The sequence below is a fragment of the Nelumbo lutea genome, chromosome 2, assembly GCF_056320005.1.
Source record: "Nelumbo lutea isolate HS-2025 chromosome 2, American lotus-T2T, whole genome shotgun sequence".
Taxonomy (NCBI): domain Eukaryota; kingdom Viridiplantae; phylum Streptophyta; class Magnoliopsida; order Proteales; family Nelumbonaceae; genus Nelumbo; species Nelumbo lutea.
The window spans coordinates 34443744-34470382 of record NC_142685.1 but is presented as its reverse complement, the minus strand read 5'-3'; the positions used below and the strand labels follow the sequence as shown (position 1 = coordinate 34470382).

General features: G+C 35.5%; 1 protein-coding gene across 3 annotated transcripts in view; it reads left to right on the top strand.

The window, feature by feature from the left end:
• The first annotated feature begins 20640 nt into the window (after positions 1–20640).
• PNT1 (mannosyltransferase family protein) overlaps positions 20641–26639 on the top strand; it is a 52532-nt gene continuing 46533 nt past the window's right edge. The window contains exons 1-2 of one of the 3 annotated variants that reach the window (XM_088971869.1): positions 20641–21316; positions 21396–21515. The gene's annotated coding sequence lies outside the window, so the exon portion shown is untranslated. Of the gene's footprint in view, positions 21317–21379; positions 21516–26639 lie in introns of those variants that run through there. The other 2 variants (XM_088971871.1, XM_088971870.1) reach the window with 2 other exon arrangements.

Below are 26639 nucleotides of genomic sequence, written 5' to 3'. Positions count from 1 at the left end.
CCTATCTCGATTTTCTCTTGGTTTGGCTTGACAATCTACGTTTACGGATCTGGGCTCTTGGGCTCTGAATTTATTTGGCTTATGGGTATTCGACGTTTCTGACAATTTCGATCTACTTGCATGTTATGGATGAGAATTGAAATGTTCACGATGCCATTGAAGGGTCTTCGTTCATTTTGAAGGGACTGGAGTGAATGAAATGAAGCAAAAGTTGGAGGAAGAAACAGGGATGAGGATGGGAGCATGAACAGTGTTTTCCTCCAAATAGGGATTCAAAAATATTATAACGCATTTTTGGATGGAAGGCTAACAGAATGGGGTCTTTATCGCAAAACAAAGTAGAAGGGGCCTTTGTCACAGACCCAATAATACAGGGGGTCCTTTGTAATTTACCCTAATAATAATGGTGGTTGCTAATATTGTATTAGGAAGGTTGTGCTCGACCAATCGATCTATCTTCTATCTATCTATCTTTGTCTACCAATTTATCTATCTCTACTTTGGCATGTTTGTTGTCTCCCTTCTTGTGAGACCACATCTACGCCCCACAAATGCCCCACATGCACATCTCAGCGTGCATTGGAAACATCTCCCTAGTTTCCAGTTGGAGATATTCCTAATACACGGTTGGATATGCTGTAGGGCAATTGTGGGGTGCATTTGTGAATTCCCTTCTTCCAAAGAATCTAGGAGGAGCATTGCAACAATAGGTGATAAAATGAAAAAAAAAAAAAGAAAAAATGGGGAAATTCCTGATGTACTGAGTACTTTGGCTTGAGTGATGATTTGGTCCCTAAACTTTAAAATGCAACAATCCAATATCTGAACTTTCAAAATGTGACAATCCAGTACCCAAACTTTTAAAATGTGACAATCCATTACTTGTCGTTAACAAATCCGTTAATAATCCATTAAGTGACATTTGAAAAGTAAAAAATGCCCTTCGAATGCCATCTAATTTTCTTCATCAATCATCCAAACGTTGAAAAAAACTGAACAATCCCAAATCCTAGCCCCTTCTATTCAAAAAGGTTGATGACTATTTAGAAGAATCTAGAATTTGAAACTGTTCATTTTATTGTCAATGTTTGGATGGTTGATAAAGAGAATTAGATGGCATTCTTAGGGCACTTTTGACTTTTCAAATGTCACTTAATGGCTGATTAACAAATTTGTTAACGACAAGTACTGAATTGTCACATTTTGAAAATTCGGGTATTGGATTGTCGCATTTTAAATTTGGGGACCAAATTGTCACTAAAGCCAAAGTATAGATCGGGAATTTTCCTAAAAAAAAAATAGACTAAGATGCTTTGGTCACTTGCAAAGTCTTCATTAAAAGCATCCATAAGAATAAGTGATATGTTATAATTTAAATGAGATAAAAGGATTAGGGATAGAAAAAGTACATGGGTTGAAACAATAAGAAATGCTTGAAGTGTCTGTAATTTAACAATGAACATATGTGGCGTTAATCAGAAACCAAAGAATAGGATCCATGTAACCAACCCTATATAATTGGAATAATGATTTTGATGATGATGATGATTGTTGCCTAGAAACGGTGGACAAGCCTTTAATATTAAAAATTTGTTTAAGTAATATAGTATTTGATATTAATATCCTTCTTTTAAATAATCAACCTCATCATGAAAAGAATTATATTAGTATCATCTTCTTCTTGGTAGGTTTAGTTATAAATGGCTCAATATTCCAAATATATTATTAGATTAAGCCAAAAGCAATTTCCATAATGGCCTATACTAGAGAGAGTATTGTATTTCAAATTTGTTATTAGTTGCCATTTGATCATTTTGATCTTTAATATAAATCATTCAACTTGTTTGGACGAGGATATTGAATATTATTAATAAATTAAAATAAGGGGTATTCTTTTTTTGGATTTTGAGGAGGGGGGGGGGAACTTGGCCAATGGAATTTTGGTTTTCATTGACCAAGAAGCCCATGTTTATTTGTCATATTTATGTGGGGACCAAGGAAAGTTTATTTTCCTAGGTACCACTTACCCGGGTAAGTGATACCTATCTCCTAAGTGGGTAAATAAATTTTTCACCTAGGGGGGAAGTTGCTAACACTTGAATGGAATGCCCCTCTTAATAATGGATTTTTATGCCTAAAATGGCCATTACCTTATTTACTTGGGAAATAAAAAAACATGGGTAAATGCACTTACCCAGACAAGTGTTTCTAGGACTGGCAATCTTGACCTTAACCCATTTGACCCACCCAACCCACCTAAGCCCACTCAATCTATTGGTGGGTCAATATGGGTCAAGTAACCCATTAGTGTCAGCGGACAAGAGTGGGTGGGTTGGGTCGATGATACCCATTAGGGTCAGGATGGGTTGGGTCGATGATACCCATTAGGGTCAGGATGGGTTGGGTCAAAGTCAACTCTATCAATACTCGCCAAGTCTAAAAAAATTAGAAGTTGTAGTGTTTCGAACAAATGCCTCTTCCTATCGTGGCCACATCTCATTAGACTTCAAAACCACCATGCCACATTTTATTTTGAGATTAAAACTTAAAAGTGAAATAAAATAGATTTTATTAACTCTTGTGTTTACATGCAATTTTATACAAAAGCACTTTCACAAAAGCAATTTTATGAAAAGGACTTTTACAAAAGCACTTTTACAAAATTACTTTTATACAAAGTACTTTTATAAAAGTACTTTTACACGAAAACACTTTTATAAAAGTACTTTTACACGACAACACTTTTATAAAAGTACTTTTATGAAAGTACTTTTACAAAAGCACTTTTACACGAAAGCACTTTATGAAAGTATTTTTTTGAAAATACTTATGAAAGTATAAAGGCACTTTTACAAAAGTACTTTTATGAAAGCATTTTTGTTAAAGTACTTTTACGAAACATAAAATCACTTTCATAAAAGTACTTTTACATCACTTTTATAAAAGTAATTTAACGAAAGCACTTTTATAAAAGTGATTTTATGGAAGTACTTCTATGAAAGCACTTTTATAGAAGTACTTTCATATAAGTACTTTTGCGAAAGCACTTTTATAAAAATTTTGCATTTTTTGCAATTTCTACATTTTTTTTTGTTATTTTCTGCATTTTCTATATTTGTTGGTATTTTTGTGCATTTTCTATATTTGTTGGTATTTTTTGTATTTTTTACAATTTTTGGTGCTTTTCTACATAATTTTTGCATTTTTTTTGGTGTTTTTCATTCATTTCCTACAATTTTTTTGGTATTTTTGCATATTTTCTGATTTTTCTACAAAAGTTCTAAATTTCTGTAATTTTTTAGTTTTTTGTTTTTGTATTTTTCTACTATTTTTTGGTATTTTCTTGCATTTTCTGCATTTATCTACAATTTTTGCATTTTTGGGTATATATTTGATTAAATGACTCATTTTATTTGCACTGCGAATTTCTTTAGTGTAAATGCATGAAAGTGCAAACATGTTGAGTGTAGATTCTGGTTCAATTACTTTTGTTTTAGATTTGACTTTACATTATTTGTTTGTGAGAAGTAAAATGATGTGTTCCCAGTTCCCACTTATTAGCAATAGGAGGATTGTTTATTTGTTTCAAAGTGAGGTAATAAGCAAGATGATGTGATGTACACTTTATATGAGAGAGAATTGATGTAGGAGGGATGTGGTGTAAACTTTGCATCAGGTTTTATGATGCAAAAAGTTGCACCTCTGATTCAGATTTACACTATAGGCAAACACAACATGTGGCTCTTATTAAATAAACAGCATTTTAAGGTAAACGTAAGTATAAAACTTTAAAAATTATGAGAGTGGATTTTTTGATGGATCCACATGGGGCACAATTATAACCAGATCAATTTTGAATTCGAATAAACAGATGAAACCCTTTGGTTTCCTTCATCAACATGCATGAGTAGCAGCATGTAAGGAGGCATCTCGCAGGTGTGATCAGCACACAAATACACATATATTGGTAGTGCTAAAAGTATATGTGATGATCCTTGTCTACCATCCTAATAATATATTCCCTAGCTACTTGGTTTTGTCAAATATCATAATCTGGTTTTATACACCCTCGATCTTTTGATCAATAGTTGATTCAGAGAACCCAAGCTTTAGACATGCTGCAATATGTCTCACCTGCAATCATTTATTTGAGAACCAACATGCCTTACATCTACTTTCCAACTTCCTCTAGAAAAAATTTCCCTTTTCTCTGACAGCATCTCAAAAGAGAATCAGTTGGAGATAAAGTTCATACCCATTTTCAGGCATTATTGGTCTGATCTTCAATGACAAGAATGCCTCTATGCATTAGTCCTTTTATGACTCAGATTCAACTTGTCCACTACAATAGAAAACCACAGCTATCTCATTATTAAGGCTTTACTTCCCTGTAGATGCTTATTCCAGGTCCACAGTCCAAATTTAATTAAGCATCTCCTTTTTCTCATTTTGATTTCAGGTCACTGAGGAATCAAATGTCCTACATTTTGGTTCAAAGGGTTTAGCAATTGGAAGTGTGCTTGAGTTCATGTAGCATAGAAGAATAAGTCCAGCCCATAAGTTCTAACTATCAAGTCCTCGATTAATTCTAACTCATATGATTATGCAGGAATATATGTAAAAGAAAATTTAGGGCATTGATTGCTTAGATCAATAATTGAGAATCCCAATTAAATCAAACCCGGCCGCATGGTTTCTTGATAAGACTGCAACAGCAGAAGAAGAAAAAGGAAACAAGATATAGATGCATCTTTGTATTTCTGCCAGGAGTGGAAGAACATCTTCTCCTAATAATCAACAAGAAAGTTATTTGTATTTCTTTGGTTTGGGTTTTATTTAATTTAATTTATTTATTTATTGGGTGGGGGAATTCCTTCCTCAAATGCCGATTTTTAAGAGTGTCAATGGACCGGTTGAATTAGACCCCGTCTAATCCAAAATCAATTTTGATGGATTGGATAGACCAGTAAGATATATTAGATTGGACCAATCCAATCCAAAATATTTATTAGATTGGATTGAACCCGGTCTGTCCGTAATAAATTTATATTAGATTGGGTTGGATTAAATCAATATCTGGTCCATCAATATAAGATAAGAATATAGGTGTCAATGGACCAAGTTTGGATTGAAACCAATCTAAATGAAAATAAACTTGAACAGATTGAATGGTCTAGACATTAAATTGGACCAATCCAAAATGCTGCAAAATATTCATTGAACTGGATTGGACCTGATCCATTTATAATGTACACACATTGGAATCCAATCCAATTGACATCCCTAACTATTTATTCAAGTACAAGTAACTTTGCAAGGTTAACCATTAAAAGTACAAGTAACTTTGCAAGGTTAACCATTAAAAGTGAACAAGCCATCGTTACTTTTATTTTTTTTCCACTGGGACAGTACAATTTAATGGAATGTGGGAACCACCGCCGATCATTGACAAGTAGAAGTTCCCACTTAAGATTCTCTGATCCAGGGAATGATTGTAACTTCATCAATTAATGAAGCTTTTGTGTTGTATGGTGTTAAGAAATGGATGGATAGCAGGAGGGATTGCTACAACACGAATGTTTTTGTTTTCATGTTTTTGAGAAGTATTAAGAATAAGTTGGTTTTGTTTTAAAAAAGCAATCCATGGTTTTGAAATCATCAAAATAATGGTTTCTATACAAAAATGAATTTTGGAGTACAAACATATGATCCATAAAACATGAAATCAATTACCACAGGAAAAAATTTTCTTTAAACCAAATATATATTATTCAAGAACACATTTTAGGGTTTTAGTTTTGGAAATAAAACCACATATACAACCAAGATTGTGGTTTCTGTGTTTTTGTTTTAAGAATCAATTGTTTTCAAATTAGATTATTTTGATTTTTGCTTATGGGACTCGCAACAAGAAAAACAATTCACACTTGAGAAAACCCCCTGAAAGATGTTGATTTGGTTATCTCTGTTCAACAGTATACTAAGTCAATGTGGACTCAAAAAATAAGTAAAAAGTAAATTAAAAATATATATATATCAAAATTCAGTGTGCATGAGTTCACGGGGTTCTTGAAATTGCACTGTTTGGTTTGAAGCAACAAGACAAGATGTGCCTAGTGGATGTACTTGTAACACCCAAGTGGGGATACTTTGGGACAATTCCTCCAGCTGTGTCTCAATGGCTTCCGTAGTCAACATGAATAATATTAGGAATGGCTCTGGTCTTTTGGCAATTAAATGCTAGTCAAGAAGAATACCATTTTGCTTAGTTAATAAGGTATTATTTGAGGGAAATTAATGCATTGGAAGAACCCTAATATGAGATTATTAGGATTATTAGTCGCTTAAATCATAATAACACATGACCCAGTCTATGTTTTAGCCCCAAGTCCTAAAATATTTAATGAATTGAAGACATTGATGAACGAGAAATCAATTGATCTTTGGCCTACAACTACACTTAAAATGTATGGTAAAAGACTTAAACTCCCTTCAAATTTCTTGTAAAGGCTGAAGCATCCCCTCAATTTTCAAATTGGATTAAGACTTCCCTTCTATTATCAAATTGGACTAAGATTTACCCTGTAGGATGATGTCATCAGACAAAAACCTCCCTTGGGTTAACACTTCACCCAAATCTGTTTGCATATGATGTCACATATTTGTTAATTTTTTAAAATCCCAAATCTGTCCATCTCTATATTCTTTCTTTTTTATCATTTTCACATGAAGGAATGTTAGGATCCATCATATAGATGGCCGAACCATGCTAAATGATTGGGTGAAATTTTAAAAAATTTCTTAATCTTTCAGGAATTGAATTCCATGCAATTCGAAAAATTGCATTTTTCTAGAGTCGATCTTGCACTGAAACCGGATACCACAAGTGTAGCTCCCAAGGTAGAAGTTCATGCCCAAATCAGTTCCTAAAACCAGCTTCCACTAAAGATGGTGCAGCTTGATGTTGATGTCAATTCAGCAACGCAGTTTTCAGCAAAAGTGCAATCCAACAGTTTGGATCAAACTGGGGAGGTGAGCACGAATTTTCTCTGAATTTTTCTTGCAAAAATCATAGGAAGAACTAGTTTTTATTAGTCCCAAAAACTGTAATCGAACTAGGGTTTCTTGGGCAACAAGAGAAGAAGAGAGAGAGCAGAATTTTCAAGTTATTCAGATCAGTTTGCACTCTTCTTCTTTTATTTCTTTATGGAGCACTTCTCTTAATCAAATTAGAAAATTATCCATATATTTATTTGGATCTGGACTCTATTAAGAGATGGATCTTATCCTCTTTAGAGAATGGGTGTTTCATACCCATTTTCCAAACCCAGATTCGCCCATGTCACATGACAACTTAAACTATCATGTGACATTTTAATTAATCATTATGGGCTCCCAACCCAAGAATGTTGCTTGGCCAATTTATTTTTGATTTGTATAGGATAGGACCCACAATGATTACACATAAGCCCATACGTGTTTGGCCCAACCTGTGTGAAAAGGCCTAGCCAAATTCACTACCAAACGCAATGAACCCCTAAGCTCATCACTTTGGGCTCAAAATGGGCCCAATATTAAATTTAAATGATCATTGAACCCAAACATCTTATGAAAACCCAAGGATAATGGACTTAAGTAGGATAAAGCCTATCAGGTAATCAGCCCTTAATGGTCTCTTACACTTAACCTCTCAGCCCATAATGATCAAACACTACTCATGAGAGAATGACATCTCCCCTGACTGCAAGGCGTAGTGTCACACTCTCTGCTCAGATGGATTTCGGGAATTAAAACCTTTTGTAAACACTTTTCTTAATTCTTTCAAGTAAGATAAATACTAGTAGATCTTTTTGTTCCATTTATTCTCTGTAGCTTTATCAATTGATGTTGATAATCACTACTATGCTTAAAGTGTGTGCAATATGTGTTCATGTTCTCTTAATCTATAATGTTTAATTTTGTGATGTTTTGTTCCTTACTTGTTTTATTATTCTCTTAGTCAACTGAATAATTGTTATTTGTACTAATGCCCGTTGATGTCTCATGTGGCCCCACCTATCAGACCTGGGAGAGGGGTGCTTAACCCCTTCCCTCTCCCATAGTCTTACCCGGATTGGTTAGTTGGTGCCTCAGGCTTTGGATTCACTATTAAACCAAAATTATTTTTAAGAATCATTATTGGAGGTCCCATCACCTCCATTTCATTCACTTGATGGGTGGCGACTTCAAACCCAGCCTAAATGAACTGTTTTCCTCACTCTCACATTTATCTATCAAAAAAAGGAAAAATCTAGGATAAAAGACTTAAATCTCCTCTGAGGTTTCTTTTAAATAATGAAACATCCCTTCTCTTTTTAAATTGGACAACACCTCCCCTATAAGGCGATGCCATTACACAAAAACCTCCCCTCCTTCAACAATCTATCCGATCCCTTTTGAACATGACGATATGTATTGGCTTTTTTTTTTTTTTTTTTCAATTCAACTTTGCCCTTTACTGTTTTACTATCTCTTCACCTGCTACAGAACTAACCTCCTGGAGCTTTCTTTTGGTAGAAGTAAACAATTTGCCCCTCATATAAATTTTTAAAATTTTAAATTAAGACCCATGCAAGTAGTATGTTAGAGATTTCCATATATATATATATATATATATATAGATAGATAGATATATTATTTAATGGAGATTCTCCTCAATGGCTCAACCTTAGAGCATCCATACCCATTGGGGGCATACCAATCAAAAACAGGGAGAGTCTTGACTAGCCCCCGCCTCATACACCCATATACCATTTCCCTTAAGATAAAGATGGAAGATTACTCATGACAACAATACCAAACACAAGGCATGCTATGCTCCATGAGGATTTTCTTTCTCAATTGTATTAAAAAAAAAAAAGAAAAAATAACAGTGCTGCCAAAGTACCAAATGCATACTACGCCATTGCAACCTCTTTTCCAGAATCTACAACTTTGTGGGGGTTGGTGACATGCTTGGGTTCATAGTAGAGAGACATGGTAACAGTAGGAACAAACATGTCGACAAGCTCTCTTGTTTCAGACAGTCAAGTGTCAAAGGAGTCAAAAACTAAGATATTTGAAGAATTAACCACGGTAAAATAGACTTTTTGATGATTTTGTTAGATATAATTTTAAAAGGGGAGGTTTTAGTCAAATTTGAAAAGTTAGGGGAGGTTTCAGTATTGGACAAACCTCAGGGGATGTTTAAGTCTTTTACCCAAAAATCTATGATGTCCAAAAGATATGATATTGGGGAGGCTTTGAGCAATCAAAACACCCGTGAATTTTGATGGAAATCTATCAGATTGGTTATCACTTATGATGCCGGTTGATTGGTTATAAGTTTTTTGAAGAAAAACCATACTTCCCAAGCCATCTAAACCAGCCCAATTGATCTACAGGTTTTATATGGGTCATGTGTTACTGGTTTAGTGTTCAAAGAATCTCACTTATTTCTCACTCTTTTGCTTTCATTCTGCAAGTCTGTATCTCCATCCACCTCACATTGTCTCAATTCACAGAGAAGTCAAGCTTTCATTTCCACCAGCATTGATGGTACATTGGTATGATTTAGGTATGCCACCTACTCCTCATTCTTTTACTTCTTTCTTCTTTCCTTTTTTCTGCGACTCTATGCAAATATTTAATCTATGTCTCTCTCTATTTTTTTGTTAGTTCCATGTACCATGGAGCATGCTGATGAGATTTCTGTTTTCAAAACATAGGGAAATCAAGAAAAGAGTTGTGGTTCTCTTGCAGAGTTGTGTTTTTGGCTGCTCTTAAGGTATTTCTTCTTTGATGCTGTTATTTTTTATTTTTGTTGGTTTGAAGCATTCTCTCAGCAATTCATGCCCAATCTCAGCCAATTTACATTTACTAACAACCTTGTCTAAAAATCTTGAATTGATTAGTGAAACATTTTCCATAAGATTTTGGAGTATCTACAAAATGGGAAAGTTTGTGATTCTAATAGACGATAAAAGAGGGTTTTGTTCTTCAGAACTAGACAAGAGATGAACTCAACCATGAACTGGAATACTGAAACACCCTTTTCTATCCTTTTTAGTAAAAATAGACAAAAAGATTATATGCTTGAGATATTCTTTTTTCTTTTTGAGCTTTGTATTATCTTCTTGATTTTGAGTAACATACTGGACTGTTTACCTTTTTTCACTTCCAAGTGTACAAAATCTAATTTTCCAATAAAAAAAAAGTGTACACAAATCAATAAACAAACTGTTTACTTGATTCTTTTGTAACAAAAGAAAAAAAAAACAGTTAAATAGTGATGAACATAAACTTCAATCTTCGGAAATTATATAAGGTGATGATTTATCAAAAAAAGAAATTATATAAAGTGATGTCTTAACCAAATAACCAATAGTGGTCTTGTGGAGTGTTTCCTTAGATAGGGTGAACTGGATAAAGGCCTACCATTGGTATTTATTTTTCACCAAAGGTCCTTATGAGATACCATCTACATTCATTCTGATATTTTACCATTGCACCAACCCTAATTCAACTTGTAAGTTTCGTGAAGCATTTTTTTAATTACTTATTTTGGTTTAAAGTCCATGAAACTATTTTCAAATGACACAATCCGGTGTCATGAATCATGATAATTAATAAATATGAGTTGGGTTTTGGTGAATCATTTGCATCCTTGTTTGGGCATTTTATTGCAGATGGTGGGAATTGGCTATGAACATCTGTTGTCTTTAAGCACAAGCTAATTAAACGGAAGGCATGCGATGATTTAAGTATAAAATTGTAATATTAAATAATGAGATATACTCAACCTAAGTTTTCCCTCTTCTGCTCAATTAATGCCCCAAGCTATTTCAATATCTCCAGTGCAACCAAAGAAACTTTAGGTGTCCAAAAATATCCATGCAACATTTCTTTCCATTACAGAAAACCAGCTTACATTGCCATTAAATGCTAACTAGACCTTAAACACTGAACATTCCCACCATCTGCCTATAACAAAGCAGGACCCATGCACAAAATAGTTACCGACGTGCTCTTGCCAATTTCAGGTACTAAAATTGTAGAGGATACTGTCCTTTTTTCATGTGACTCTTTAAGGTTGGCCATTATCAAAATTGCTGATTACCATGATGTTGTTAGCAGCATATTATAAATATGCTAGAACTTGAACCAACTAATCTCTTGCTTTTCTGGAAAGAGAACTTCAAATCAAGCTTGGGGATGGTTAGTTTAGCATGTTCAAAACTCCAAGTCCAAGTCCTAGAAACTGCAGACGCCCCTCTAGGAAATAAGCAATTGGGATTAATCAAGAAACAAAATCAAAAAGGAAAAAGGAAGTTCAAATTAAAAACATGAACGTAAGGGGAAACTAAACATTCCTAGAGACTAGAGAGAAATCAAAATTAACTATGATTAGATCAAATCCTGACCTCAATTTTATGTAGGGAGATTTTCCGGTGGAATTCACAAGGGAGGAACTCAAAACTATGGAAGAATAAGTAAAATATGCACGGGCGGTGTAAAAGTAATGATTGGGCTTAGGACAAGGACAAACTTTCTTTAAGTGTATTATTGTGTGATCCCAAAGTTTGCACACCATTTCTAAACTTAGAGTCATCAAACTATTGGCCATTATCAGTGAATAGCATGTGCGGAATGCCAATGCGGTAAATGATGTTCTTCCAAAAAAATCGTATGGCTGTTATTGTAATCGACCGCAAAGATGAGGTGCCTTTTGTTACCCGTAGCCAAAGGAAAAGGGCCAATAATGTCCACTCCTCACTTGGTAAAGGGACAAGGAGATTACTAAGAGCTGAAAGGGCCGTGATAGGCCGATGGGATATGTTGGAATGCCGTTGGTATCAATCACATTTTTGGACTAGATGAATCACATCCTTTTGTATGGAAGGCCAGAAATATCCTTGTTTAAGTGCTTTTTGCGCGAGGGGCCTATTCCCTAGATGGTTGTTGTAGAGACGTTCATGGATTTCTCTTAAAACATAATCACCCTCGTCTAGGCATAAACATCTAAGATATGGCAATGTGAGTGATCTCCTATACAACCTATCCTCCAATATCATGTATCAAGTCAATTGGCGTCTGATTTGTCGTGCTTCATTTTTATCATGTGGTAGTTGCTCATGCTATAAGTAGGCAAGTATTGGGTCCATCCAGCAAGGCTTGCTTTGAATTGGGCACACCCGATTCTCTTCAATGCTCGGGCATGCAAAATCTTCTATGTATACTATGTAGCCGAGAGCTGAACCCAACGACCTGGCTAGCTCAGAAAGGGCATTGGATCAGGCATTTTTCGATCGTCGTATCTGATGTAGTGTGGAGTGTGAGAATTGTCTAATTAGCTCTTAGACTTTGCTCAAATACTTGATCATACCGGGTTTTCTAGTCTCGTACTCCCCATTCACCTAATCCATGACTAGTTGTGAGTTGCTAAAGGTTTTCATATACTCAACTTTGAGATCTTTAGCCAAATGCAGGCCGACAAGGAAGGCTTCATATTCGGCTTCGTTGTTGGAGGCAAGAAAACTGAACCGAAGATGCCAACTCTGTTTCCTCTTGTATTGGAGGATTTGTCCACATACAAAGTCCAAGTGGGCCGAGGTATCGGGGTGTTGTTAGAGTTGAAGGTGCATTTGACCAAGAAATCTGTCAGTGCCTGTGCTTTTATCACAGGTCTTGACTAGTAATGGATGTCAAACTCCGAAAACTCTATAGCCCACTTTGTTAGTTGACCCGAGGTCTTTAGTCAGGACTATTATGGTATAGGCTTGAAAGCATGGTCTTAGCTTTCAGGCCGAGATAACCAATGTGGAGGCTATCTTTTCCATGTCGGCATATCTAGTCTCAACATCATGAAGAACTTTGTTGTAGTACATTGGCTTTTGTAACCACTCGTCTTCTCATACCAGTACTAAATTAATCGCCTTGTCCCTCATCAATAGGTACAGGTAGAGGGTCTTTGTTGGATTTGGTTGACTGAGTAGCGATGGTGAGGCCAAGTATGCCTTTATTTCATCCAAGGCTTTTTGACAGTCTTCTAACCATTGGAAATCTTTTATTTCTTGATAACCCGGAAGAAGGGTAGGCACTTATCGACCGATGGAGACATGAATTGGCTAAAGGTTGCTACATGGCCTGTAAGCTTCTAAGTCTCCTTGATTGACCGTGGGGTTCCATGTCAATGATAGTCTAAATTTTTTCGTAATTGACCTCGGTGTCCCATTGAGTGATACAAAGCTAAGGAATTTGCCCAAGGTGACCCCAAAGGCACATTTTGTGGGTTTTAAGTTCATGTGGTACTTTCTCAATATGCTGAAGGTTTTGTCGAGGTCAATAATGTGTTGGTTAGACTTAAGGCTCTTTACCACTATATTCACCAATCTTTGGTACATGGCCTCATCATTCTTCAGTTTGAAAGGTGTAACCTTGTAGCAGTAGGTATTGTACTCAGTGATGAAGGACGTTTTTTCTTCATTGCTAGGGTGCATTATGATTTGGTTGTAGCTAAAAAAGGCATCTACGAAGCTGAGGAGATTGTATCATATGCTAGCATCAACCACACGATCTATTCTTAGTAAGGGAAAGTTGTCTTTGGGGCAAACCCTATTGAGATCTATGAAATCAGTGCAAATAGAATATTATACCCATTTGATGAAGTTGGCATTGAGTAACTTACCCACCTCATCTCCAATCGCTTTCCAACACTCTGATGCAAAGTTCCTCTTCTTTTGCGGAACCGACTTACAGCTCGGGTCCATGCTCAACCTGTGAGTAATGACCGAAGGTCAATTCGTAGCATATCAGTGGAAAACCAAGTAAATATGTGAGCAGTGGCTTTGAGGAGCTTATCAATTCGTGAAAGTTGTCTTGAGGGAGGCGTTAGGCAATCTATGCCTTAACTCCAATTAGAGTAATGTATGTAAATAATTATCAATGAATGAATAAAGTATATTATTGTTTCATGTTCTTATAGGTATGCTTTCTGTGAAATACCCCTTGAACTGGACACTTATGAGACTCGTGATAGTTTAGAATATTCTTGGCTATTGGATAGACTTGGGGATTTTATCTTGACAAGGATGGCACTAGTATGTTGTTGAACTGGTGGAGCAGCTTGTTTATTGGTGGAGATCGAATTCTATTTAAAGCACACCATGGTATGAATTCTTGAATTCTTGAGCTGAAAGTGTGATGGAGATCGAATTCTTTATTGGTGGTAGGTTTAAAGCACACCATGAAATATTGATTTATTGGTCTGTAATTAATTCTTTTTATATTCTAGAAAATATGCTTTAGGGTTTTTTTCATGATGTAAGCATTAGAAATTAGAGTTTTTCCTTTTTTCATTGAAATGTTCGCTGAAGATTGCAGAGAGTGATGGAGAAAGTGATCGATGTGAAGAGCATAGTGATGCTCTCCTACGTTTTGTTCAGATTAAATTCGAACCATCACACCATCAACCCTAGTTGTTTAATTCTATTATGTTGTTGATTATTTGCTTATTTGATTGTGAATCATACTTGTGAATTGATGCATGTTTTGGGCACCAAACCATAGCCTGATTTGACCTAGTTTTGGTCCACTTTACATGGACCGAACCTTGGGTTCTTTGGGGACTATTAACAATCTCTCAGAACACTAATTAAGTGATCAATTTTAGACTTAGGCCAAGGGTTTGATGGGTCATTGCATGGACTAATTCAGTCCACACTTGTTAAACCTAGTTGGGTTTAGACTAAAGAAAGATAAGTTCATTTCAGCATGGACAACTATATGGGTCAAACTGCTTTTTACAATTAAGCTTATATACCAAGATAAAGTTTTATTAGACAATTGGGTCCATTAATGAGATATTAATGTGTTAATTTAAATCGATATGGGCTTTACAAGAGTTAAGTTGATTCTTGATTAATTGTGTGTGATGTGCTATGTGAATGTGATTCATACATGGGTCATAAGTGTTTGGCCAAAAGATTTTTTTTGGCTATCTACGCCCATCATGGCTAAATGCACATCATTGCCATGATGACCATGGATCATAGAATGATCTCCCTTTTAATAAGCCCTTATCTTGTTTCCTCAAAGAGGGAACGGAACAGGAATTCGATTCGATATCCTATGGATATTGAAAACTAATATTCGAATTCAATCCGATTAAATATTCAAATATTCGATTCGAAATTGACTAATTAATTTTTAGGTAATTAATAAATATATAAAATAAAATTTTTATTTAATATAAAGTATATAAATATATAAACTATTTATGCAATTTAATTATTATATAAATTATATAAAACATTTAAATTTTTATATATTATATATAAGAATTAAATAATCAATTGAGTTTGAATATTTATCAAATTGAATCAGGTCATATACAAATTTGAATTCGATTAGCTATTCGGTATGAATAGGATATCTGAATTCGACTGGTTAGATGTTTGAATTATCTTAATTTATATCGATTATTTTAATTCTCAAATTCGGAATCGGATTTTCAAATACCATTGACACCCCTGATAGGGAATATCATAAAATGACATCTCTAAAGGCCTTTCATCACTAAAATGAAAACGGGCTGAACTGATGAACTGAGATGCACCATAAAATTGGATCGTCTGTTTCACTGATGCAACCAATTGAATTGCTTCATTGGATGATAGAAGCATCATAGACTAATGGGAGGGGTCTATTCTAAAATGGATGGTTCTTCCACAATACCTTAGGGCTTTTGATACGGCAGGTTAGCACTTACCAATTAGAAAGGTTTAACCTAAAATGAATATTAACTTTATCTTATGGAGGCCAAAAAAGGAAGCTCATAAGACATGGGTGGATTTATGATCATTCATAGAAAGTGGTAGGGTTATATATATGAAAAACTTGACCTCATGCACTTATATGATTTCCCACTTTTGTAGAGACATGAATAATGTCTCTATTCCTGGGATAGAGGGAAATCTCAAAGATGAACAAATGGAAAAAGTTCATTCTACAGTATATAACATGAAATAATAATCAAGTTTGTGGAAAAATTACTCATTACATTTGCCATAAATGGCACAAGGACCATTTGCTAAACTACTAGATGATAACAAATTCAAGGGACTTAACTACGTAGACTGTATTCGCAACCTTAACCTAGTGCTTACATTTGAAAAATTGCACAAAATTGCCAACGATAAGGCATCAAAATGTTCCGATGAAAGAGCTTCTAAGGCAAAAAAGAAGGAATATTTGGAATTAGAAAAAAATAATTCTTTTGTTCATTGTTACATTATCACCTCACTAGACAATTCTATCTAGAGACAATTTGATAAAATAACTATTTGCAAAGATATTCTGAATAGTGTGAAGGACATGTACGAGTAGCAAAATCGTTCTATATGACAAAAAGTTCTCAAATTGTTGATGACCACTAGGATGTCCGAGAACTAGTCGGTTCATGATCACGTCTTTTAATTAATTTGTCTTCAACTACAATATAAACAACCTACAAGCTAGCTTGTAAGATCTTGACAATATGTTGCAAAGGGCTGAGGATTTGATTAAAAAGAATAAGCCAGTAACTGGTCTTATTGAAAGGGGCAAATCTGAAAAGAATAAACGAAATGACAAGAAGATACCTCTGAAAAAGGGTGGCAAACCAATGAAGTAGAAGAGAGACAAATCATCAGATGAATGTCACTTCTGCAAGTAGATTGGGCATTAGAAAGGAATTGTCCTCAATATCTAGAATTCTTCAAGAAGAAAAGGAAAAGGTATTTTCGAAACTTAGGTCATAAAGAGCAACATGTTAGTCATTTCTACCTCTTGGCGTATTGACTTTGGGGTTTCTACTCATACATGTAACACTTCGCATGGGGTTCAAGGAAAGTTGAGGGTTGAGTGATGACGAGATTGTTCTCTACATGGGTACATCTGCAACTATTACAGTTGTTGCTATAGGATCAGTAGATTTAGTTTTTAGAGAAGGGATAATTACCTTAAAAGTAGGTTTGTAAACGGATCGAATTTGAATCGAATCAGGCTATATTTGAATTTGAAACCGATTATAAAAAAATAATATTTGAATTTGATTCAATATCCAATGGATGTCGAATGTTCAAATTTGAATTCGAATTTGATTATTAAATCGAATATTCGATTCGATTCGAATTCGATCGGTATGAGGCCTAGACTGAGTTTGCAAAGGAAAACAAGTGATTAGCTTGAGAAAAGAGGTAGGAGATTGATGGTGGCAATCATGGGTTCCGGGCAGTGGGCCAAGTCTGTGTGAGTGTGTGATGACGACTGTTGTGGGTTCCTGGCAGTGCGAAGGCAATGGTTGTGAGCAGTGTTGGGTGGTGATGTTGGAAGGTTGGGGGCCTTGAGGCGTTGAGCTTGAGCAGTGGCGAAGGAGATGGTAGTGGCCGGTGACTGGTGCTCGATTGCTATCACTGATGTTGCCATAAATGTTCACAGCTTGCAAAGATTGGGAATAAAAAGAATAGAGGGAGAGGAAGAGAATAGGAGTGCAACTGTGCGAATAGAAAAGACAGAGGGAGAGAGAGGGAGATAAGAGGAGGAAGAAGAAATTAAAAGCGGGAGAGGAAATTGGTATCTGGTTTATATCAAAAATAAAATAAAATAACGAGAGAGGAAAGGACGACTAGACGCGAGAGAGAGGGGGGAGGGGAGGGCTTTATTGAGAATGAGAGCAGGTGATATAATTGTAGAAATAAAATAAAGTAAAAGTGAGAGAGGAAAGGATGATTTGATGAGAGAGAGAGAGAGAGGAGGGGAGGGGTTTATCGAGAATGACAGTAGCTATCAGCTTTTTTTATGATGGACTCGGCATGACCCCTCTTTATGACTTTAACCTTTATATTTTATTATATTTATTAATATATACTAAATGTATATAATTAATCGAATCAGATCAACACGAATTCAAATTCGAATTCGATAAACTAACCGGTAAAATGTATAAATTCGAGTTCGACAATTAAATTTATTGAACCATTCGAATTTGATTCAATTACGTCGGATATTGAATTTGGAATCGAATTATTGGATATCGTTTGCACCCCTACTTAAAAGATTGTCTTTATGTTTAGTAGCTTAAGTGAAATTTGATTTTAGTTTCAAAGTTATGTAAGGATAGTTATTCTATTTTATTCAATAATAAGATTATTGTTAAGTAGAATGACAAATTCCTTACTTATGGAGAATTTGAGAATGGTCTTTATGTTCTCCACCTTTCTTTGTAAACAAATTTGTCCAAAACAACATTCAAATACATCCCCATGAAAATAACATGAAAAACTATTAACCCCACATGCATTACCGACTTAGACACATAAACATAGAATAAATCACATGATTGGTGAATGATGGTCCTCTAGATTTTATCACAGTTGAAGATCTAACAACTTGTGAACATTGCCTTCAAGGCAAGATGAGAAAGATGTCATTTACAGATAAGCCTGAAAAAAGTACAAACACACTTGACCTAATACGTAGAAATGTATGTGATCCCCTAAATGTTTGGACACGCAACCAACAATCTTATTTTATAACTTTTATTGATGATTATTCTTCGTAAGTTAAGCAATATTAGTTTTTTTCTTATTTTTATAGCTGAAAAGCATATTTAGTTTTGGTACAAAAGAGCTAATTGCTAAAAGGGTACGTAGGTATGCAAAGACAAATGGAAAGCATAGATAGGTATGCTTATGGTTTTTTTTTTTGATAATTGAATTATGATTTTATTAATCAAATGATATGGATAGTATAGGCATTGAAGGAGAGGCACGAGGTGCAACCTCTCCTTAAAAGAAAAATACAAGAAAATTACGGAGACAACAGTAGTGAAAAATTACAAACAAGGGGTCAATAGGAATGTAATGCTTATGATTAATACGCAATACTTCTTAGAATTTCAAGAATTATCTTTACAAAAGATAACAATTTTCTCTAGAAGTTAGTACCATTTGACATCAGGCTTCCCCACATTGTTCAATTTTTTTAGCAAGTTTTCATTCAAATTTTCTTGATTCGTGATCTCCTTGACCAACCTTGTCTATGATTTTCCTTTTTGCCCATTTGAATGTGGTAGAATTTTAGGAGTAACTTCTTTTTTTACTGTTTTTCTAGTTTTTCGGGATATGGATATAGAACGTGCTTAGTTTCTAAGTTAATTTGATGAGTGTTGTCAGCATCCGATTTTTGCATGGCCTGTTATATGAACCTCCAATTTACCTAAAATGCCTGATCAAACCCCTCCAATATCGCTAAAACACCCAAAACCCAAGAAACCCAACTTTCAACCCCAAAACCCTAAAATTCATTGTTAAACATGCCCGATACCTATTCAATGACCCCGATCGACCCCTACTCACACCTCAACCATTAGATTAGACACAACCATTAGACCTAGGACCTCCCTAAACACCGACCCATGAAATTTGAACTCAAAATTCCTCCCTTTACCCTTTTATCAAGTGAAGATTTCATTATGATGCCTTTCCTTAGCCTAAAAACTCAGAACTCAAATTTCCTCAATCTTAACACATCTGAACCGATGAAACCACACCATTAAACTCTTGGCATATCAAAATACCTTCCCATGAAGTTTCAATCCCAGATTCTCCTATTTGTCCTTTCATCAAACAAAAAACATCCCCTTGACCCAAATTCCTACGATCTTGACCCCCTAAACCGATTAGACACCATCATTAGACTCCAAACACACTGAAAGACCTTCCCATGAAACTTCAACCCAATGGTCCCCAATTTACCCTCTTATAAAACAAAGATTCTATTTTTATCCCTTTCGCACCCACAACCCATATCCACTTGATCCAAACACAACTAAACCAATCAAACATTTACAATCACTCCAAAATGGCATAAAAACCCTACATGTAAATTTTTAGCTCAAAACACCTCCATTTACCCTGAACCTTACCAAGATTCTATTTCAAGGCTACAGATTGATCAGAGTCCAAATTCACCCGATAACAGCCTAGTTGGCCCAATTTAACCTTACAAATCACCTTAGATTGCCCCAAAACCCTACCCTATGAAAATTCACCCAAAGTTGCATTTATTTGCCCCTTGATCACATGCATATTTGTTATGAGGCTCCAAATTAGCCAAATCAAACCCATTCTAGATCCGCTTGATTTGGGTTAGTTGTCCCAATCAAACCCTACCAATCAACTTAGAATGCCCAAAAACCCCACATGTCAAATTTCAACAAAAAATTCTCCAACTTAGAAAGATTATGTTTTGGCCAATCTCACTAGCCTGTACACACAAAACCCCTCTTTGTGGGCAGACCAATCTGCACCCTCTATTTTTTTGCCCAAAAATCTCCACCATTGTACCAGAATCCTTGGTTAAACCCTTTGAACCCAATTTGACCTAAATGCCCAAAATTACAAAAATGCGACTAGTTCGAGATCGAGAGATGATAGAGATAATACGCATCATTTCCAAAATATTGTAAGGGTATTTTGGATTATGCACCATCTCTAAAACGTGTTTAAGCGCATTATGAGCCGGCGGAATCTCTATTATTTTTCAAATATGAAAATAACATTCAGATCAAATTTAAGAGGTAAAACCAAATAGAGGATTTGAAAACTACATTTTCAGATTCACGTTTCTGGAGCGACAGAGCTCGCCTCAGTCTTTTCCTCCCCCCTCTCTCTTTTTCTTCATTCTCCCTTGTTTTTGTTCTTCTGTAACCACCGAACCACGAACCAGACAGCTCATCTTCCTCTCCAAAAGAGAACCAGCGGCGGCCGAACGTCTATCTTTCGTTTCTTCGACGCCTGAACGGCGGCGGCGACCAGATCCCTTTCTCCCTCTAATTGCACTTTTTTCTCCCATTCTCTCCATCTTTCCCTCTCTTCCCGTTCCCTGTTTGTCCTCTTTTCTTTTCGATTAAGTCATAGTTCATCGCCATCGTCGACGATAATAGAGGCGTTTCAGTGGCGGGATTCCTCCTTCATTCCTGCTATACCCCAGCGTAAAGTTCAACCGTGTTCGAGCTTATTTCTTTTTCCCATTCTTTTCCCACGTTCTCTCATTGTTTTGATCGTCCCAACCATTGGTTGAGTCCTCTGTTCCTACAAATTCTCCCGCTTAAATCGAACGAGCTGCTGCAGGTGGAAGTTCCATCACCGAATAAACTCATTTCTGTCCATCTCGGGATCATCCTCTGCCATTTCTAGGAATTTGGGAATTTGATGTCGAGTTCAATGAAATCTCCTGCGACATCGGTTCAATTTAGGTCGAAATCCCAACTTAGCTACGGCTACTTGAGAACTGCGGCGACGAACGTTGCTAACCCCTCTATTTTTCTTTCTTAGTGGCTCAGCAAAACAGAGTTATTAGTTTGGATGATTATGGGAGTTTGAGAGAGCGATCCAAACCCAGGAAATTCACATACTCTGTTGCAGCAACCGATCTTCGTCTACAACGCAATTCAGGTGAGCTCCATTTTACCTGCCCATTATGTTTTCTGTGTTTACTACGAATGGATTGAGTGTGGAGATCATTTGGTTTCGCTGGTTTTGACTTGAAGAATCTAGATACTTTACTTCTTTTTCAACATTGAGTAAGTTTATTTGAATTACAATTGTTTTTGGTTTAGTCTTTGGTGCTGAGAGGGGAGGCCCTGGATTCTGTTGGCCATGTTATTATCAAGGGTGGGAAGAGACCGTAACTGTGATACTCCCGCGAGCAGTGAGACTGCTACCAGAAATGGGATTTCGACTAAAGTAAGAAATAAAATAAAAACAAAAAGAAAAAAATAAAAGAAAGAGAACTATAAGATGATGACAGGAATGAAATATGAGGGCAGAGAGGCTCTTTTGTTTTTTTAGATGCTTAATAGGGAAGAATGATCATCCGGGGAGAATAAATTAGCTTAATTTAAAAAAAAAGAGAATAACAAAAATCAAACATTAAAAAAAATAAAAAATGAAGTAATAAATAAATTAGGCAAAAATAAGTAAACTGGAGAGGTCAGTAAAATCGATTATGCCGTACTTAAGTAATAGGAGAAAGAATAAGCTACTAATAAATAGTAAAAAATATAAAAATAAAAAAAAATAAGGAGAAGGGAAAAGTAAAAAAAATAAATTTAAGAAAATATAAAAGATTCAAAAAAATTAGAACAAAAAAAAAGTAAATAAATAGGGCTCCATAAGAAAACAACAAAAAAGTAAAAAAGAAATATAAATAAAAAATAAAATAAAACTATAATGGGGGGATTCTCTTTTGATGTTTTGTTCTCTATTTTCTTTGCCTTATTATGCTTTTTATTCAATTAAATAAGTATGTATTTTTCATTGTTTGTTTAGAATCCCATGTGGGCCCCACCTATTGGACCTAGGAGATGGGTACTTAACCGCTTCCCTCTCCCATCCGAGTCTTACCTGGATTGGTGTAGCCAATGCATGGGCTTCGGAGTCACTGCTAAACCAAAATGCTTTTTGATGTATATCTCAGAGGTCTCATCACCTCCTTTTCGTATCTGATGGGTGGCGACTCCATTTCAGGCCAAGTGAGCCGTTTCCCCGACGCTCACAATGTGTTTTCCAACTAAATTAGAGAAATTGTTTTTTTTTTTTTTATCAATAACTGAGCATTTTGCTAATGTAGATTAAAAGTACATATTACAAGCAATAGTGGGAGTGATAACAAGTTTTTATCTCCCCACCCCTGGCTTAGCTAGTTCATCGGCCATGCTGTTGGCTGTTCTTTGAACCCATTGAAGTCTCACATCCATCTCTTTAGTCTGCCATAGGAACTTTTTTAGCTCATTTCTATACTGCCATAGTATTGCCTCCTCACTCTTTAACCACCACTCCATCACCAATTTAGAATCTCCCTTAATAACTAACTTATTTACATTCATTGCTCTTTGAACCCTTCTATAATAGCCATGTCCTTCACTCTTAAGGAATCACCTACTCCCTCAATTGATTGTTGTTTTAGGGCCTTCAAACTTTTCAAACCACGCCTTTTCCACCCAAATAGAAACTTTAGAACCTTATTTTGCTTTACAATGTTGGCAACTAGCTTAATCTACTATATAGGTATTCCCCTTGGTTTCGTTATCAACGTTCACAAGAAGTAGAATCTGACAATCTATTATAACTTCAGAGATTCAGACCTTATTAACTTTAGATAATGACTCGTATTGTCATACAATTGTTTCCTTTTCTTTTTCTTAATATAGTTCCACCTTTTTTCCTTATGAGTGACAAATTTGGATATGTATTTGATGTTTCAAATATTTTTCTAATAACATGGTAAGAGCCACCCAAGTGTTATTTGGCAATATAATGTGTAGATACCCCATTTTTTGTGCCCTTCAATCTTTCTACAACACTTAGAGCTTTGAGCATGCTTCAGCTAATCTTGTAGCTGATCCAAGGTATTCTTGGAATTTTATAAAACTTTGGACCTCTAGATTAGAAAATCTGATACCATAGGTACGTAGAGCCCAAAATTCCAAATCCGATGATACCAAGATCACTTAAATTTGACACTACTTACCCCTCCATCCTAAGACTTGAAGCCAGAACCAATTCCGATCGTCTGATTGGGATTTTTTTTATCTTGAAAAATTTCCACATAAAGTAAAAAATCCAACCATGTAGGTACATAGGTTCTAAAATTCCAAATCTGGCAATACCAAGATCGCCCAAATCAGACACCATTTACCCCTTCATCTTAAGACCCGAAACTGGAACCAGTTCTAATAATCTGATTGGAATCTTTTTGATCATGAACCTTATCCCACACCAAGTCACAAATCTGACACCATAAGTACATAGGTCCCAAAATTTCAAGTCCAACAATACTAAGATTACCCAAATCCGACACCGCTTACCCCTTGATTTAAAGACTGGAAGCTGAAACTAATTTCGATCATCCGATTGGAATCTTTTTTGATCCTGAACCATACCTTACATAAAGTCAGAAATGCAACCCTGTAGATGCATAGAGTTCGAAATTCCGAGTCTAATGATACCAAGGTTGTTCAATTCCGACATTGTTAACCCCTGCAACTTGAGACCCGAAGCTAAACTCGACCTGAATCCTCTGTTTAGAATATTTTTCATTGAAGCTTTGAACTGAGGGACCCACGCAACTATATCTTGTTCCCAACCTCTAGAATAATCTTCAAATTCAAAATTTACTACCTAATATCTCTCCAATCAATCAAACCAATCACCTAAACTTGGAAAATCTATTTTATGTAAATTTACGCTTTTATCTCTAAGACATACCATCTATTCTCTTGATTGATTGAAAGAATCTCTCACATGGCTGGCCTGCCAGCCCTCTCCCACAATTAGTCTCCCTCCAAAATCACTTTAAACCCCAACCATTGATTTGCTTATAGAGCAACTGATTATTGAAGTGGATTCCGAGGTGGTGGTGGGCTGGTTGAAGAACCCCGAGGATGCTGTGTAGTGCTATAACAATGAAATCAAGAAATTCAAATGGCTGACAAGGAATATGTCTACTTCTATACAGTGTGTGGAGAGATTAATAAATGCATCGGCTGATATATTAGCTAAGCAAGGGGCAAATAGGAAAGATTTGTTGTAGGCACAGTTGTAATTTCTGCACCTTCTTTCAAGTTTCCTTGTAATCTGTTGGGCGAGGATGCAGCTCACGCCTCTCCAAGGGCTGTTGTATGAGCTTACAGTTCTAAATCAGTTTCTGAATTAATAAAATTTTCTTTACTTGTTAAAAAAGATCTCATCTCTAGCAAAGCAATATAGTTGTTTGGGGTATTTTGAGATATGGGAAATGGGTAACTCAGTCAGATTTGTTGTAGGCACAGTTGTAATTTCTGCACCTTCTTTCAAGTTTCCTTGTAATCTGTTGGGTGAGGCTGCAGCTCACGCCTCTCCAAGGGCTGTTGTATGAGCTTACAGTTCTAAATCAGTTTCTGAATTAATAAAATTTTCTTTACTTGTTAAAAAAAATCTCATCTCTAGCAAAGCAATGTAGTTGTTTGGGGTATTTTGAGATATGGGAAATGGGTAACTCAGTCAGTTTTTAAGTGTACCAAAATATCAGTTTCATATTTCTGATTTTCATAAAATTGTGTTGACGGTCTTAGTTATCTTTTAGCTTTATTATTATTTTCTGTTTTATTCATTGAATATGGAAGCAGGGGTATTTTTTTTGTCATTTTAAGTCTGGTCTTTATGTAGTGGTGGTGCGTATGAATGAAAGGGTGCAAGCCCAGATCTGTTTAGTTTTCTACTTTTCAGTATTTCTGTGTACTCTTTCTTCCTTGTAGTATTCCTAGTTTTCAAAAACAAGCATTCATATGGCTCAGTGTTTGGTGCTCTGATCCCATCTCAGAAATCAAGCACACTAAGAATGACCGATATATGGTGGAATTTATTATTTTGATGCATGGAATTATTTATAACTTCATTCTTTTTTTTTTTTCCTGAAAGGAATGGAAATAGTTGGAAACTTTATGCCCTTACTGCTTGTTTTTTGTTGTGCTAATCACTAAGTCAAATAAAGTTTCGATTTTAACATTAAAGAAATGTCAACAGAAAATGCAGCATTCATTTTTATTATAAAATTTATTTATTTTTGAACTTCTTGTGATCTCTACAGGTTGGAGTTCTGATTTGTTGTTGTCAAAAGTGCAAAGAAACTCTATTATTTTTTTCTTGTTGTGTTAATTTCATTGGTCTTTTCATTTGAATAAGAGAGGTTTTTTTGGATTGTTAACATAAATTTTCATGAATATATTATTAAAATAGTGACTTTAGATTGTGGATTATGATACTTTTTAATGATCTAATAGATTTTTGGTTTTGCATAAACATTTTGAATATAGTATTGTTTATGCTTGTTTGGAGAAACAATTCTGCTGGAACTTGAACCTGCATCTGTTGGTAATAAGATAATTTGTTTACCAAATAAGCTATATAGGATTGCATAGGAATTTAATTACATCTTCCTCCCATGTCTTATTTGTTTTTGGAATGTTAAAAATAACTTTTTGAGGCTTATGGTTCAAAACAACTTGAGGCTGATTCCTCACCTCTCTCTCTATGTCCTAACTGCCTTGTCTTAGTCTTTAGCATTGTAGAGCCTTGATACTCATATACATGCAATGGAATGGTGAAACACAATTCATGTTGCTGACCTCATATAGTTGGGACAATGCTTCTATGATGATGATACTGATTTGCATTGAAGGTCTATTTCCAATCAGGCCAGCCTGGCTTTCCCCAAATACAATCCAACATAAGTGACTCATGATTAGGAAAGGACATTTGAGCTGAAATAGGCAAAAACCTTGTGCACAACTACCGTGCTGGGCTTCAGTTGATCTATTGCTAACCCAGCCCAGTCTAATATGATGTCATGTGTACTCACCTCTAACCTAACCATTATTTCTGTTCTCTGGATCTCCACAGGGAGATTTCAAGCATAAAAAACCTAGTTCTCTGGTTCTTTCCAAGTATCATAAACCCAAAAATCCCCAGTAACCAACTTGTAGTGAGAGAAGGGGCTAGGAACTATTATTATTTCTGCAAGGAGAGAAAACATGGAGG